We start from the raw sequence: 18112 nt of genomic DNA, 5'->3' as shown, positions 1-18112 counted from the left end.
TCTAGTCCAAACACCTCTCTCTATTTATATGACATCAAGCAGCTTGCAGTGTCCAGAACCACTTTAATTCCCTCTAGTGTGGATGGCAGGTGGAGGAAGCGCTGGCCCTTTAGTGATTCTGAAGTTTCCAGGAATAATTTGCTTGAGTCTTTAATTCTATTTTTATTTCTCCCGTGTGTGGATCAACTGTACTTTGGGAAACAAGCAAGAAAACATCCCATTGCCTCTTTTCCCATTCAGATCCCTAACCCATTCCTTTTTAAAAAAACTTTACTAGAGAGGTGAGAGATTCTTGGAGGTTAAATTGGGAGGGGAACTCTTGAGGAAAGAGTGGACAGCTTATTGTCACTTCAGGCCTTTGGCAAAGTCTGGAAGGAAGGACTCTCCCCACAGGAAGCTGGCTGCAGCTCAGCAGGTGCCACAGTCACCAGGTGTGGGTCTTGTGTTGCTCTTGGATGAGCTGCAGCCATTTCTAGATAGATTTGGTTCTTTCTCCACCTTTTGCTCTGTTAGCAGTGAGGTTTCCCTTCCTTAATGTGTAAGTGATGGCTAGGTGTAGGGTTGGTTGCCTCTGGAATTCTGGAAGATGGAAGGAATTGGGGAAATCAAGCTGAGTTTGTGACTTGGCATTCATGTTTGGCATAAAGACTTCGCTTAAGGAGAGACAAAGTTAGTGGATGTTTTCTCATGGCTGATGTATAGTAAAGTTGAGTGGTTGGAGAAAGTTGGGGATTACTTTCCTAGCTCAAATTAGAACCAACTCAAATTTCTGAAGTAATTATGTCAATTTTGGTTATTAGAGGTGGTGATGTTTTTCATATTTGTAAATGTTATTATATTTTGGATATACTAATCCTTTGTTATTTAGACAGTTGTTATATGTGTTATTTATAAAGTATATTTACACACACACTATACTGTCTGCAGCACAGGACTAGAATTTCAAATGAGTTGAAAAGATATGTGGTTGTGTTTACAAATGATTGTTTCTTTACTATTTTAGCCTTGATTGTGCTAAAAGTAGTGGTTCTCAACAGGGAGTGATTTTGCCCCGAGGTGACATTTGGCAATGAATGGGGAAACTTGGGTTGTCACAACTGGGAAGGTGCTATTAGAATCTAGTGGATAGAGGCCTGGGATGCTGCTAAAAATCTTATGGCACTCAAGACAGCCTCCCACAACCAAATATTATCCAGTCCAAAATGTCATTAGTGCTGAGGTTGAGAAACATGTCGTAGACTTGGTATCTTTTAAAAATGGTTTGCAGTTGTTCCCCTCCCCTGTGAGAGCTAAGTGAGAAGGCTGGCTGTTTCTTTTCTTCATGTCTTATGTTGTTTCATGAGTTAGTCAGAATGGTATTGGTCGCCTTGCACTCAGATCTCGTTTTTAAAGATATGTTTAATTTGGAATCCACAAATGCTTTTTACTATTAATGCTACAAAGAATTATTTCTTCCTGAGGAACAACTATGATCAGGATTTTTTTCTCCCTTAAACTGTCTTTAATGACTATTTTGAAGGTGAATCACATTTAGGTTTGCATGAGTTTTTAACTTTTTTAGGCCTATTGGCAAATATGTTGGCTTTCCATGACATTTATAGAGTCAGGGAAAGCTTGGTCCACAGAGAACATCAGTATGTGCTTACAAATGATAAATAAACATTGAATAAGATCTGATATACTTCAGTGGATTTTTTTATTCATATGTATTTTTCTCTATTGGCAATTTTTATAAAATCAAACTCATTAAAAAAATTCAACAGACATTTATCGAGCGTCTGTTATGTGGCAGACATTTTTATTAGGTTTTAGATAACAGGCCTGAAAGAGATGGACAGAATCCCTGTCCTCAAGGAGCTACGTTCTAGAAGGAGAGAATCAAATTACTAAAATAGCTTCTAATCTTGATAAGAACCATGTAGACAATAAAGGAAGAGAATGAGCCTCAGGGAGGAAGGGCCTGTTTTAGCAAGAGTAGTGGCAGTGGTGGTGGTAGGCTCTCTGAGGATGTAGCATTTATGCTTTTCTTTTCAAAGAGTCAAGTTTTGGTTTTGTTTTTGCCTTAAAGTAGTTTTTCTCTATTTCATTAATCTGCTCTTATTGTTTTCTTCCTACTACTTTCTTTGGGTTTAATTTCCTGTCCTTTTTCTAATTTTGTGAGAAGAAAATTTACATCATTGATTTTCACTCTTTATCATTATTATTATTATTATTATTATTATTTGGTGAGGAAGATTGTCCCTGAGCTAACGTCTGTGCCAATCTTCCTCTTATTTTGTATGTGGGACGCCGCCACAGCATGGCCTGACAAGTAGTGTGTAGGTCTATGCCCAGGATCCGAACCCATGATCCCCAGGTTGCTGAAGCAGAGCACATAAACTTGACCACTGCCACCGGGCCAGCCCCACACTATTATTTTTGACATGTTAATTTAAAGCTATCAATTTCTCTTTAAGCGTAACTTTAGCAGTATCACAAAATTTTGAAAAATAGATGTCATTATGTAACTTACATACAGTAAAATTCACATCTTTAACGTGTACAGATGACTATTGACAAATGTGTGCACCCATGTGTTTACCATCCTAATCAAGATATAGAAAATATCCCTTTTCCCAGAAAGTTCTCTCATACCCCTTTGTAGTCAATTTTCTAGGCAACCACTAAACTGATTTCTATTATTATAGATTAGCATTGCCTGTTCTAGAATCTCATATGAATGGTATTATACAATGCATGTGCTTTTGTGTTTGACCTCTTGCTCAGCATAATGTCCATGAGATTCTTCTGTGTTTTTGCATGTGTTCATAGTTTGTTCCTTTTGATTGCTGAGTAGTAGTCTGTTGCATGAATATGCTACAACTTGTTTATCCATTCACCTGTTGATGGACATTTAATCTTTTGAATAAAGCCACTCTGAACATTCCTGTAAAGTTGATTTGTTGATTTTTTTTAAAAATTAGAGATACGATTTCAATTCTCTTGGATAAAATACCTAGAAGTGAATTGCTGGGTCATATGGTAGGTATATGTTTAACTTTATAAGAAACTGATGGGGCTGGCCCCATGGCCGAGTGGTTAAGTTCATGTGCTCCACTTCAGTGGCCCAAGGTTTCACTGGTTTGGATCCTGGGTGTGGACATGGCGCTGCTCATCAAGCCATGCTGAGGCAGTGTCCCACATAGCACAACCAGAAGGACCTACAACTAGAATATACAACTATGTAGTGGGGGCGCTTTGGGGAGAAGAAGAAGGGGAAAAGGGGAAAAAAAACCCAGAAACGACCAAAATGTTTTCCAAAGTGATTGCACCACTTTCCACTCCTGCCAGCAGTACATGAGAGTTCCAGGTGCCCCACATCTTTGTCAGCACTTGGTATGGTCAATCTTATTAATTTTAGCCATTCTAGTGGGTGTCAAGTGGTATCTGACTATAGTTTAAATTTGCATTTCCCTAATGATATTGAACATCTTTTCACGTGTTCATTGGCCATATGTACATGTCTTTTTTGTGAAGTATCTGTTCTTCCCCATTTGCTCTTCTTTATTGGGTTGTTTCTCATCCTATTGAGTTATGAAAGCTTTTTAAAATATAGTCTAGATATGTCTTTTGTTAGATGTATGTATTGCTAATGTTTTCTACAAGACTGTGACTTGACTTTTCTTTTTTTTTTTTAAAGATTTTATTTTTTTCCTTTTTCTCCCCAAAGCCCCCCAGTACATAGTTGTATATTCTTCGTTGTGGGACCTTCTGATTGTGGCATGTGGGACGCTGCCTCAGCGTGGTTTGATGAGCAGTGCCATGTCCGCGCCCAGGATTCAAACCAACGAAACACTGGGCTGCCTGCAGCGGAGCGCGCGAACTTAACCTCTCGGCCACGGGGCCAGCCCCCTGACTTTTCTTTTTTTAAGGGTGCCTTTTGAAGAGCAGAAGTTTTTAATTTTGATGAGGTACACTTTATTAGTTTCTTCCCTTGTGGTTCCAGCTTTTTGTGTCCTGCTTAAGACATCTTTGCCTACTCCAAAGTGGCAAATATTATCAGATTTTTTACTAGAAGTTTTATAGTTTAAGCTTTTACATTTACGTCTTTGATCTATTTTGAATTGTTGTTTGTATATGATGTGGATTGAGGTGAAGATTGAGCTTCATTGTTTTTCTATAAGGATATCTATCGCAAACGGTGTGTTGAAAAGATTGTCTTTCTCCATTGAATTATTTTGGTGCCTTTGTAAAGGATCAATTGACCATAAATGTGTGGTCTAATTCTGGACTCTTCCATTAATCACTATGTCTGTCCTTATGCAAAACCATAGTTACTGTAGTTGGAATCAGGTAGTGCAAGAATTCCAACTTTGTCGTTCTTTTTAAAAATTCTCTTTATTATTTTAGGACCTTTGCATTTTCATGAAAATTTTAGAGCTTGTTAGTTTCTCTTGCAGTCAGATAGTGGCCACAGCTGAAATAGCAAACAAGGTAGAAGCTACATTGCCTTTTATGATCTAGCCTTGGAAATTACACAGTGTCACTTTTGTCTTATTCTTTTGGTTATAAACAAGTCATAGCCCACCCAGATTCAAGGGAAAGAAATTAGATCTACTTTTCAATAGGAGGAGTGTCAAGATCATACTGTAGAAAAAAGCATGTGGGGTAGAAGATGTTGTTGGATTCATCTTTGAAAAAAACAGTCTGCCACATTTCACCCTCTAGCCAAAGTAATTGACATCTCTCATGTGCAAAATACACTGCTCCCTCTCCTTAAGACCCCTAAAGTCTCATCACATTACAGCATCAGCTCAAAGTCCAGGATCTTGTCACCTAACTCAGATCCATGTGTAGATGTGCCTTTCAGGTATAGTTTCTTAAGTTCACTCTCTAAGTACATTTTCTCTTATCTGAAGACTTTATGACTAAAGAGACAAGTTATCTGCCTCTCCACAAATATAAGATGTTGGTACAGGGATAAGATAGATACTGTTATTCAAAAGGTGGAGCAGGGTATGGGGGAAAAGAGAAGGGAATGAGAGGCACACAGCAGTCGTTAATCATAATTTGATATTACTCACTGGGAACTCAATATTTCTCCAGGACTTATGGCTTTATCCTCTGGGCTCTTAGTTCTGCCCTCTGAGTAATTCTTCTATTTCACAAAAAGTAGCCTGGATTACAGTTGAATCTCAGCCTGCTGACTGCCTCTAGAAGTTTGAGGGCCCAAACCCTTTTTTCACTTTGTACTGTCTCTATCCCTTGCAGTTTAGGCTCATACAATTCCTTTATAACCCTATGGATCAGTATAAAATCCGCTTCATTAGACAAAAGCCACGCCCACAAATCTCTTTGAGATAATCTCTTTTCTACTTGGCCTTGCTAGGAGGATGCTATGGGACAATACTCTAAGATTTTTCTAAGTTTTGTTGTTTAACGGAGAAGATCTGCTAGGCATGCCTTTAAGATCTTTATGAGGCCTTTTCTCTGTTTGAAAAAGTCTATGAGGGTACTACCTTAAATATTTGTGAGATTATAACAAAGGATCTTACAGGTCTACCCTGGATTTGAGCTCTATTTTCCATGTTGCTGCAGGTGACAGAATTGCTAAACTTTCTGACGCAGTGTCTCCTTTTCTTTAGCTTCCTATAACATTTTCCTTTAAGCCTTCATCAGTAATCTCCTTGAGGCTGTTCAGGCTTTCACTACCAGTCTCCCCATGGCCCTTCCAGCTTCTGCTCACCACTTGATCCCAAACACAATGCCATGGTTTAATTTTTTATTGTGACAGCACCCTAGATATCAAGTTTCTGTTTCAGTTACTATTACTGTGTCATAAGTCTCCCCAAAACTTAGTGATTTAAAACAATAACATTCATTTTATTATTTCTCATGGTTACTGTGGGTAAGCTATTCAGGAAGGGATTTGCTGGCAGTCTAACCTCCAGACCATATAGATTTCTCTTGATTGAATTCTTCTTGACTGTGGATCATATTTTCCCATTTCTTTGCACATCTGGTGATTTTTTATTAAATAGTGGTCTTTGTGCATAATACATTGTAAGACTCTGCGTTCTATCATCTTCCTCTGAAGAGTGTTCATTCTAATTTTGCAGTCAGTTCAATTTCTGATTGATCACTTTGAATTTGTGAAGCCTTGGTTTTATGCTTTTTCATTACCAATCTGTGAAAAGCCCAAGATGTTTCCCAAATCTAATTTGGCAGGACTCAACCTCTAAATTCTGTATCCCTGCAGATCTTGTTAGGGCTTGGTTTTAGGCTTTGTTAGGGAGGATCTAATATAGGTCTTACTCTAGAGTATGGTTCTTATTTCTAGGGACAGCCTTTCTCTTGTCTCAGCTGGATGGTAGGCTAATGGTTAATAAGATGTTAATGAAATCTTTCCACTCTGATAGGTCTGGAACTCCCAAATTCCCCTGGCACTGCTGGACTTCTAGTATCTCTATTCTGCTCTCACCCCAGTAACTGCTGCTATCTGGTAAGCCTAGGGTTGTCTCACCCTGTGCATTTACAGCCAAGCCTGTATCATAGACTCAGGGAGTCCTTCATTTGGACTTCTGGGGCCCCCTTCTTTGCATAATTCTCTTCCTTCCAGCACCGTCCCCCCAAATTTCAGCCATTTAAGCTGCCCCAAACTCTGATCTCTACCTCCTCAGCTTAGTGGTGCTTTACTTGGGCTCCAGCTGTTTATGCTGCAGTAGGAAATTGTCCCCAGGCAGAGTGCTGGATGATCGTGGACTCATCTCATGTTGTTGTTAGTGCCATTGAATTGATTCCAACTCCTACCGATCCACTGTACAGCAGAGTGGAACCCTGCCCAGTCTTTTGTGCCAACCTCTCACCTTCTGGTGCTTTATCAAGCTGTCCTCCTCTGCTATTCATAGAGTTTTCAGGGCCAGTTTTTTCAGAAGTGAGTGGCCAGGTCCTTCCTCCTAGTCTGTCTTAGTCTGGAAGCTCTACTGAAACCTGTCCACTGTGGGTGACCCTGCTGGTATTTGAGATACCATATAGCTTTCAACATCACGGCAACGTGCAACTGACACAGTATGACAATCGACAGATGGGTGGTGTGGTTCCCTGACTGAGAAATGAACCCGGGCCACAGTGGTAAGAACTTAGCTTGTGAGTTTTCCCTTTTCGGCATTTGCAGTCTTACACTGCTTGTTTGACACTGCCTGAAATTACCTTCCTTAAATATTTTGTCCAATTTTATCATTGTTTACAGAGGGAGGGTGTTCCAGTTACTATTATTACATAAAAAATATATCTTAAAACTTACCAGCTTAAACAGTCATTGTATTCCGCTCATGATTTTGTGAGTCAGGAATTCTGGAAGACAGTGGCTGGGCAGCTTTCACTTGGGCTCTCTCATGCAGTTGCAGTTATCTGAAGGCTCGACTAGGCTAGACATCCAAATTTACTCACAGAGCTGACAGTTAATGCTGCTTGTTGGTGGAGAACTCAGCTGACTCTGTCTACTGGAGTGCCCACATGTAGTCACTCCATGTGACCTGGGCCTTCATACAGCATGGCAGCCTCAAGAGTGTTAAGACTTTTTACGTGGTAGCTGAGGGTTCAAAATGCAGTGTTCCAGATCACGAGGCATCTTTTGCATTGACTTTTATGACCTAGTCTCAGAGGTTGCATAGTGTCGCTTCTGTTGTACTCTTTTGGGTTAAGAAGTCATGAGTTCATCCAGACTTGGGGGTGGGGTAGGGGAGGTCACCCCAGCTCTTGTTAGAAGAGTCAAAGAATTTGCAACCATTTAAGAGGACAGTCACCTCAGAAGGCTAGTTCAGGACCCGTTAACTCTCTCATGGCCGGAAGAGGAAGTTTATTCCTCAAGTTTCTATAATGTTATATAATTATGTTCTAATTTCCATTGATATTTCTTTTTTGACCTATGGATCATTTAGAAGTGTATGGATTACTCCAAAGTATATAGATGCAGTTGGGAATTTTTTGGTTATATTTTTGTTTTTTATTTCTAGCTTAATTCCACTGTGGTCAGATATATACTATGAATGATTTTAGTTGTTTGAAATTTGTTGAAGTTTGCTTTATAGTCCAGCGTATGGACAGTTTTGATAAATGATGCATGAGCTGTTGAAAAGGATGTGTGTTTTGTCATCGTTGAGTGAAGTGTTCTAAATATGTTAGTTAATTCAGGTTTGTTAATTGTTTTGTTCAGCTCTTATATAGCCCTACTGTGGTTTTTTTGTCTGTTGGCTGTTAGTAGTTATCAAAAGAGATATGTTAATCTCTCATTATGATCATAGATTTGTGTATTTCTCCTTTTAGTTTGGTCAGTTTTAATATATTTTGAAGCTAAGGTATTGTGTGCATATAGACTTGCTATCACTGTATGTTCTTTGTATATTGACCCCTTTGTCATTATGCCTTTTTATTTCTAGTAATGCTTCTTACCCTAATGTCTCTTTCACTTGATACCAGCTTTCAGTTAGTGTTTATTCTTTTACTTGAAACTTTTTTTCTGTTCTTATTTAAGTTGTTTCACCTGCTAGCACAAGATAGTTGGGTTTTGTTCTTTTAATCCAGTCTAACAGTTTTAGTCTTTTAATTGGAATATTTGGTTCATTTATATTTAATGTAATTATTGATATAGTTGTGTTAAAATTTACCATATTACTTTTTATTTTCTGTTTCATCTTTGTTCTTTCTCTTCTTTTGGATTCATCAAGCTTTATGTATGTATGTACATATGCATGTGTTGGTGAGGAAGATTGTCCCTGTGCTAATATCTGTGCCAATCTTTCTCTATTTTTTGTATGTGGGATGCTGCCACAGCATCCTGCTTGATGAGCAGTATATAGTCTGCACCTGGGATCCGAACTTGTGAACCCCCAGCTGCCAAAGTGGAGCAGGCACACTTAACCACTAGGCCACTGGGCCAGCCCCAAGGTTTTTTCTTATTTTTAAATGATTCAATTTTCTCCCTACTGGCTTGTTATACAATCTTTTACTGTACTTTTAGTGGTTATCTTAGATTACAGTATGCATCCTTGTCTAATATAAATTATTGCTTTTATTACTTCCCCAACTATATTAGGACCTTAGAACACTTTAAATTCGTTTACCGCTTTCTTCTTTTATGTTGTTATTTTTTTTAACTTTTAAATTGTATTTATTTATTTATTTTTAATTGCAGGAACATTGGATTATAACATTATATAGCTTTTGGATGTACATCATAATATATTTCGAATTCTGTGTAGATTACATCATGTTCACCACCCGAAAACTAATTATAGTCCATCCCCTCACATTTGAGCCTAATCAACCCTTTTGTCCTCCCCCCCTTCCCCCATGATAACCACCAATCCAATCTCTGTTGCTATGTGTTTGTTTGCCGTTGTTTTTATCTTCTACTTATGAGTGAGATCATATGGTATTTGACTTTCTCCCTCTGACTTATTTCACTCAGCATGATACCCTCAAGGTCCATCTATGTTGTCATAAATGGCTGGATTTCATCATTTCTTATGGCTGAGTAGTATTCCATTGTGCATAAATACCACATCTTCTTTATCCATTCATCCCTTGATGGACACCTAGGTTGCTTCCAAGTCTTGGCTGTTGTGTATAATGCTGCAATGAACATAGGGGTGCAGGTATCTTTATGCCTTTGCATTATGAGGTTCTTTGGATAAATACCCAGCAGTGGGATAGCTGGATCATATGGTAGATCTATTCTTACTTTTCTGAGGATACTCCATACTGCTTTCCATAGTGGCGGCACCAGTTTGCCCTCCCACCAGCAGTGTACAAGGGTTCCCATCTCTCCACATCCTCTCCAACATTTGTTGTTTCCTGCCTTGTTAATTATAGCCATTCTGACCAGAGTGAGGTGATACGTCATTGTAGTTTTGATTTGCATTTCCCTGATAGCTAATGATGTTGAGCATCTTTTCATATGCCTGTTGGCCATCCGTATATCTTCTTTGGAGAAATCTCTGTTCAGATCTTTTGCCCATTTTTTAATTGAGTTGTTGGTTTTTTTGTTGTTGAGTTTTATGAGTTCTTTGTATATTTTGGATAACCGTTTATCTGATATATGGTTTGCAAATATCTTCTCCCAATTGTTATGTTGTCTTTTTGTTTTGTTGATGGTTTCCTTTGCTGTGCAGAGCTTTTTAGTTTGATGTAGTCCCATTTGTTTATTTTTTCTTTTGTTTCCCTTGCCCGGTCAGACATGGGACTTGAAAAAATGCTGCCAAGACCAATGTCAAAGAGTGTACTGCCTATGTTTTCTTCTGGAAGTTTCATGGTTTCAGGTCTTAATTCAAGTCTTTAATCCATTTTGAGTTAATTTTTGTGTATGGTATAAGATAATGGTTTACTTTCATTCTTTTGCATGTGGCTGTCCAGTTTTCCCAACACCATTTATTGAAGAGAGTCTCCTTTCTCCATTGTATGCTCTTGGCTCCCTTGTGGAATATTAGCTGTTGAAAGATGCGTGGGTTTATTTTTGGGCTCTCGATTCTGTTCCATTGATCTGTCTGTCTGTTTCCGTGCCAGTACCATGCTGTTTTGGTTACTATGGCTTTTTAGTATATTTTGAAATTAGGGAGTGTGATACCTCCAGCTTTGTTCTTTCTTCTCAGGAATCCTTTGGCTATTTGGGGTCTTTTGTTGTTCCATATAAATTTTAGGATTCTTTGTTCTATTTCTGTGAAAAATGTTGTTGGAACTTGGATAGGGATTGCGTTGAATCTATAGATTGCTTTAGGAAGTATGGACATTTTAACAATGTTAATTCTTCCACTCCAACAGCATGGAAGATCTTTCCATTTTTTTGTGTCTTCTTCGATTTCTTTCAACAATATTTTATAGTTTTCTGTGTACAGATCTTTCACCTCTTTGGTTAAGTTTATTCCTAGTTATTTTATTCTTTTTGTTGCAATTGTAAATGGGATTGTATTCTAAATTTCTCTTTCTGCTACTTCATTGTTAGTGTATAGAAACACAACCAATTTTTATACATTGATTTTATATCCTGTGACTTGACTGTATTCCTTTATTGTTTCTAAAAGTTTTTTAGTGGATTCTTTAGGGTTTTCTAGATATAAAGTCATGTTGTCTGCAAAGAGGGACAGTTTCACTTCTTTTCCAATGTGGATCCCGTTTATTTCTTTTTCTTGTCTGATTGCTCTGGCTAGGACTTTCAATACTATGTTAAATAAAAGTGGTGACAGTGGGCATCCTTGTCTGGTTCCTGTTCTTAAAGGGATAGCTTTCAGTTTTTTTCCATTGAGAATGATATTTGCTGTGGGTTTGTCATATATGATCTTTATTATGTTGAGGCATTTTCCTTCTATAGCCATTTCCTCTAGAGTTTTTATCATAAATGGATGCTGTATCTTGTCAAATGCTTTCTCTGCATCTATTGAGATGATCATGTGATTTTTATTCTTCCTTTTGTTAATATGGTGTATCATGTTGATAGATTTGCGCATGTTGAACCATCCATGTGTCCCTGGAATGAGACCCACTTGATCATGATGTATGATGTTTGTAATGTATTGTTGTATTCGATTTGCTAGTATTTTGTTGAGGATTTTTGCATCAATGTTCATCAGTGATATTGGCCTGTAATTTTCTTTTTTTGTGTTGTCCTTGTCTGGTGTTGGTATCAGGATAATGTTGGCTTCATAGAATGAGTTTGGAAGCGTTGCCTCCTCTTCAACTTTTTGAAAGAGTTTTAGAAGGATAGGTATTAAGTCTTCTTTGAATGTTTGGTAGAATTCACCAGGGAAGCCATCTGGTCCTGTTCTTTTATTTTTTGGGAGGTTTTTGATTGCTGTTTCGATCTCCTTACTGGTGATCTCTCTATTCATATTTTCTGCTGCTTCTTGGTCCAGTTTTAGAAGGCTGTATGTTTCTAAGAATTTATCCATTTCTTCCAGATTATCCAATTTGTTAGCATATAGCTTTTCATAGTATTCTCTTATTATCTTTTGTATTTCTGAGGTGTCCATTGTAATCTCTCTTCTTTCATTTCTGATTTTATTTATTTGAGCCTTCTTTCTTTTTTTCTTGGTGAGTCTAGCTGTAGGTTTGTCAACTTTGTTTATCTTTTCAAAGAACCATCTCTTGGTTTCATTAATTTTTTCTATTGTTTTTTAGTCTCTATTTTGTTTATTTCTGCTCTGATTTTTATTATTTCCTTCCTTCTGCTGATTTGGGGCTTTGTTTTTTGTTGTTTTTCCAGTACCTTTAGATGTGCTTTTAGATTGTCTATTTGGGAGTTGTCTTCTTTGTTGAGGTAGGCCTGAATTGCTATGAACTTCCCTTTTAGAACTGCTTTTGCTGTATCCCACAGATTTTGGCATGTCATATTTTCATTTTCATTTGTCTCCAGGAATTTCTTGATTTCTCCTTTCATTTCTTCATTGACCCAATCGTTGTTCAGTAGCATTTTGTTTAATCTCCACATTTTTGTGGCTTTTCTGGTTTTCTTCCCGTAGTTGTAGTTGCTTGGTATTGTCCTAGAGTTCCCTTAGACTGTTCTCATTCTGTCTAATTCTTTTTACTTTTTTCTGTTCTGCTTGGGTGATTTCCTCTAGTCTATCGTCTAGCTCACTGATCCGTTCTTCTGCATTCTCTACTCTGCTGTTGAGTCTCTCTAGTGAATTTCTCATTTCCAGTATTGTATTCTTCATTTCTGATTTTTTTTTTATGTCTTACACTTCTTTGCTGATGTGCTCACCGTGTTCATCCAGTCTTCTCCCCATATCTGTGAGCATCCTCATGATATTTTGTTTGAACTGTTTGTCGAGTAGGTCACTTGTTTCTGTTTCATTTAGTCCTTTTTCTGGGATTTTGTCCTGTTCCCTTGCTTGGAAAGTATTCCTTTGTCTCCTCATTATGCCTCGTTCTCTGTGCTTATTTCTCTGTATTAGGTGAGTCGGCTCTGTCTCCCGATCTTGGAGAAGTGGCCTTATGTATGAGATGCCTTATGAGGCCCAGCATGTGCTTCCCTCTTGTCACCAGTCCAGAAAATCCAGGAGTGACCCCTTTGTGGGCTACTTGTGTCTTTCTGCTGTGGCAGGGTCGCTCCCACTGCAGGAACCCAGGGAGTCTAGTCTTTCCTTCCCTGGCAAGCTGTTTGTAAATCCGGTTTGGGGAACCTCAGCACTGTTGGCTACAAAGTCTACCAGCAGACTCCTATTGCAGTTTTCCTCTTAATTGCATTGGTACCCAGTGTAACTGGTTGCTAGGCTCAGGGGCTTATAGTTGCTGTAGGCCTCAGCCCTACAAGGCTGTTGTCAGTTCTCTTAGGAGTGCAGCTGAGTGGGGCTGGCCTAGGCACTCAGTTGTTTTCAGGCTCTGGGAGGTGGGGCTGATCCTTTTTATGGCTATTTGTGAAGCACAGGTCTTCTGCCACTGATAAGCCTCACCCCCCCCAGGACCACACACACCATCAGCACAGTCCTGGTCCTGCATACTTCTCAACCCCCTGGAGCATACCCTGATGCCACATTGCAGAGGCCCCCCCACCTCTCCACCAGTGACCCCCACAGTTCACCTGATTCTCACACAGGCCCCTGCCCCACAGAGGTAGACACCCTTGCCTGCCTGTAGAGGATCAAGGCACCCAGTCAATGCAGGTTGAAAAGTAGCCTGAGGGCTTGCTGTTAGGTGGGGCCAGTCCCTAGGGTGGGTTGCCTGCCCTGGCTGAACTGGATTAAATCTGTGCTCTAGTGGTCTTGGCAGACGCCTGGGCTAACAGGCCAAGGGATGAACCTCAATGGTGCCCACCGGGGTCTGTGTCAGCACGCCTGGACCAGCTCAGAACAATGGCCTCCACCAATGTCTCAGTCTCCGGAGAGGTCCCTCCTCTCACCAAGATGCCCCCAGAACCCACCAAGTGAGTCTCGTTTCACCAAAGGACTGTCAGCTTTCTCTCTGGTGATTTTAGGTTGCTGCAATGAGTGAGTTTGTGCATGGTCCCTTTAAGACCTAGGTCTTTTCAGCTTTCATCCATTAGCTTTTCTGGGAGTATCCTCGCTGCAGTTGATAGCCAGCAAAGCCTGACAGTAAGACGCCCGTGTCAGTTGGGCTGAGTCTGAAGGATGCTTATAGCAGTATCGGCTCCCCTGCTCTGGTCCTCTCTCCTTCAGGGAGGGCTGCATACCTTAGGGTGGACCCCGCCTGGCCAGCTGAGAAGCTCCGATGCTCCCAAAGGTGGTGTTTTTCCTCTCCAGCAGGAATTTCTGCCTCTTCTGCCTTAGTCAGGACTGTCCCTTGTTGTGGGAGTTCTTTTTATCCAGTTTTCACTTTTCTCTCCAGGGTAATTTTTCCGAAAATAGTTGTAACCTGGTTGTGTTTGTGGGAGGAGATGAGTTCAGAGTCGCTTACGCTGCCATCCTGACAAGATCTCCCCTTTTTTTTTTTTTTAAGATTTTATTTTTCCTTTTCCTCCTCAAAGCCCCCCGGTACGTAGTTGTATATTTTTAGTTGTGGGTTCTTCTAGTTGTGGCATGTGTGATGCCACCTCAACATGGCTTGACGAGCGGTGCCATGTCCGCACCCAGAATCCGAACTGGCGAAACCCTGGGCTGCTGAAGCAGAGCACGTGAATTTAACCACTCGGCCATGGGGCCAGCCCCTATGTTATTATTCTTATGCATTTTAATTCTATGTATATTAAATACCATAAAACGTTGTTTTTCTGTAGTCAATATTCATTTGTATTTTCCACACGTATGCCTTTTTTTGTTGTTCTTCATTTCTGTTTTCTGTCTGAGATAATTTTCTTTTGTGTCTGAAGGACTCCCTCTGGTATTTATTTTTGTGTGCATTTTTCTGGCAACAAACTTAATTCTATGTATTTGGTTGCCTGAAAGTGTCTTTATTTTGTCTTTTTTTTTTTTTTTGAGGAAGACTAGCCCTGAGCTAACATCTGCTGCCAGTCCTCCTCTTTTTGCTGAGGAAGACTGGCCCTGAGCCAATATCCATGCCCATCTTCCTCCACTTTATATGCGGGACACCTGCCACAGCATGGCTTGCCAAGCAGTGCCATGTCTGCACCTGGGATCCGAACCAGCGAACCCTGGGCCGCCAAAGCAGACCATGCGCACTTAACCACTGCATCACTGGGCTGGCCCCCTATTTTGTCCTCATATTTGAATGATAAATTACCTGGTACAAAATTCTAGGTTGCCAGTTATTTTCTTCCAACACTTAGAAGATTTTCCACTGTCTTCTAGTGTCTTTCATGTCTCAGGAATCTATTGTCATTCTTATTGTTGCTCCTTTGAAGGTAATGTGATCTCCCGCATCCATGACTGCTGGTACAATTTTCTCTTTGTTTATAGTTTTCAACAGTTTTGCTGTAGTCTCCCTAGGAATGGTTTTTTTGGTGTTTATCCTATCTAGCATTCACAGAGCTTCTTGATTCTAGTTATTATATATTTTGTTTCTAGAATTTCCCTTTGGTTCTCTTTTTTATATATTCTGATTACCTGGTAACATTCTCCATCCTTTCATTTATTTTCTCCATTTCTTTCTTTGTTTTCTTGCACACTTTATCAGAGTTATTTTTCGTATCTGGATCACCACTGATTCTAGTTCTGTTGTCTGTTTATCCCTCTTTGTTTTTGATCAGTTGATCTTGTCTTCTGGCATACCTGCTAATTTTTCATTGAATACTGGGCATTGTATATAAAATTGTAGAGACCATGGGTGATATTTTTAGGGAGGGTTTCCCTTTCCTCTCCTAGGCAGATACATTGGGGCTGATCACCTTAATCCAGTTGGACAGAGCTGAATCAAAGCTGGATCGTAGTTTATGTCTTTGTCTAATACTACACACCCCTACTTCCAGGATGCAGCCGTCCCACCAGTTACAATTGAGAGCCAAGGTGTTCACTGGGCCCTTCTGCTCTGGGGGGCCCTAAATACTAATCCTTGTCTTCTCTGCACCTGGAGATTGCAGAAATATCTGCTCTGCTTTTCAGTGGTTTTCTCCTTAGCTTGTTAGCCTCCTATCTTATTCAGCTTTAGAATGAAGCAAATGACTTTATTTATTTATTTTTTTGAGGAAGATTAGCCCTGAGCTAACATCCGTGCCCATCTTCCTCTGCTTTATATGTGGGATGCCTACCACAGCATGGCTTGCCAAGCAGTGCCATGTCCGCACCCGGGATCTGAACTGGGAACCTTGGGCCGCCGAAGCAGAATGTGTACACTTAACTGCTGTGCCACCGGGCTGGCCCTGCAAATGACTTTAACAGAAAATGAGCTGAGGGTTTGGCTCAGTTCTGCCTTTCCCTTCTCACCAGGATCTTGGCTCCTGGTGTCTCCAGCTTTTATCCTTTTAGCACCATGAAATTGTCAAGAATTCTTCTGGTTTCTTTGCTTCTTAGTAATAGGCCTCTGTTTGGGTGACTTAGATTCTCAGCTTCTTGCCCCAGCACCCAGACTTGCAAAAGGGGAAAAAATGGCTGTAGACTGTTGGCTTACCTCTTCTCAATTTCCTCTTCTCTGGAATCTTGTCCCTTCACCTTCTGGTTGTGTCAGCATGTCTTCAATGTCTTCAAAATATTTTTTTGTTGTTTGTCTTTTTAAATTTGATAACATATTTCTAGCTGTTGTTTGTGTCAGCATTGGTTTGCCTCAAGCTATTTCATCTTAGCTAGAAGCACTAAGCCAACTTTAAAAAATATATATGTTCTTATTGAGATATTATTCATGATTTTAAAGTGTACAGTTCAGTGGTTTTTAGTATATTCACAAGGTTGTGCAACCATCACCACTGTCTAATTTCAGAACATTTTCTTCACCTCAAAAGGAAACCCTGTTACCCATAAGCAGTCATTCTCATTACCCTCTTCCCCAGTCCCTGGCAACCACTATCATACTTTTTGTCTATATAGATTTACCTGTTTTGGGCATTTCTACAAATGAAATCATACATTATGTGGCGTCTTGTGTCTGACTTCTTTAATTTAGCATAATGACTAAGCCAAAGGCCAGCCCCAGTGGCCTAAGTTTGGCATGCTCCGTTTCACAGGCCTGGGTTCAGTTCCTGGGCACAGACCTACACCACTCATCTGTCAGTGGCCATGCTGTGGTGGCAGCCCACATACCAAAAAAAAATAGGATGATTGGCAGCAGATGTTAGCTCAGGGTGAATCTTCCTCAGCAAAAAAAAAAAAAAAAAGACTAAGCCAAGTGTGTGTGTGTGATAACATATATGTAACATAAAATTTACCATTTTAGCCATTTTTACTTCAGTGGTATTAAGTATATTCACATTGTTGTACAACTGTCACTACTATTTATTACCAGAATTTTTTTCATCATCCCATACTGAAACTCTGTACCCATTAAACAGTTACTCCCCATTCCCTCCTCCCCACATCCCTTGAGAATCACCATTCTAGTCTCTGTCTCTTTGATTTTAAGTTGCTAAGTACCACATGTAAGTGGAATCGTACAATATTTGTCTTTCTGTGACTGGCTTATTTCACTTAGCGTAATGTCCTTAAGATTCATCCATGTTGTAGCATGTGTGAGAATTTCCTTCCTTTTTAAGTCTGAATACTAATCCATTGTATGTATATATCACGTTTTTCTTATTCTTTTATCTGTTAATGGATACTTGGGTTGCCTCCACGTTTTAGCTATTGTGAATAATGCTGCTATGAACATGGGTGTATAAATATTTCTTTGAGAACCTACTTTCAGTTCTTTTACATATACACTGAGAAGTAGAATGGCTGGATCATATGGTAATTTTATGTTTAATTTTTTGAGTCACCATACTGTTTTTCATAGCAGCTGTGCCATTTTACATTCCTACCAACAGTGCACAAGGGTTCCAATTTATCCACGTCCTTGCTAACACTTGTTTTTTGTTTTTTTGATAGTAGCCATCCTAGTGGGTGTGAGGTGGTATGTTATTGTAGTTTGGATTTGCATTTCCCTAATGATTTGTGATAGTGAGCATCTGTGCTTATTGGCTGTTTTTGTATTTTCTTTGGAGAAATATCTATTCATATCCTTTGCCCGTTTTTTATTCAGTTTGTTTTTTGCTGTTGAATTTTAGGAGTTCTCCATATATTCTGGATATTAATCTCTC

At 39.6% G+C, this 18112-nt stretch overlaps 1 protein-coding gene across 2 annotated transcripts in view; it reads left to right on the top strand.

Annotated features, from left to right (window-relative positions):
* Positions 1–18112, top strand: part of RAD54L2 (RAD54 like 2) — a 121850-nt gene that overhangs the window by 56259 nt on the left and 47479 nt on the right. Inside the window, exon 1 of one of the 2 annotated variants that reach the window (XM_046638312.1) lies at positions 6461–6481. The exons of the other annotated variant lie outside the window; for it this stretch is intronic. The gene's annotated coding sequence lies outside the window, so the exon portion shown is untranslated. Of the gene's footprint in view, positions 1–6460; positions 6482–18112 lie in introns of those variants that run through there. 2 annotated transcript variants of the gene reach the window in all.

The sequence above is a fragment of the Equus quagga genome, chromosome 1 (assembly GCF_021613505.1).
Source record: "Equus quagga isolate Etosha38 chromosome 1, UCLA_HA_Equagga_1.0, whole genome shotgun sequence".
Lineage (NCBI taxonomy): Eukaryota > Metazoa > Chordata > Mammalia > Perissodactyla > Equidae > Equus > Equus quagga.
The sequence above is the reverse complement of the archived record's forward strand: the minus strand, read 5'-3'. Positions and strand labels throughout refer to the sequence as shown.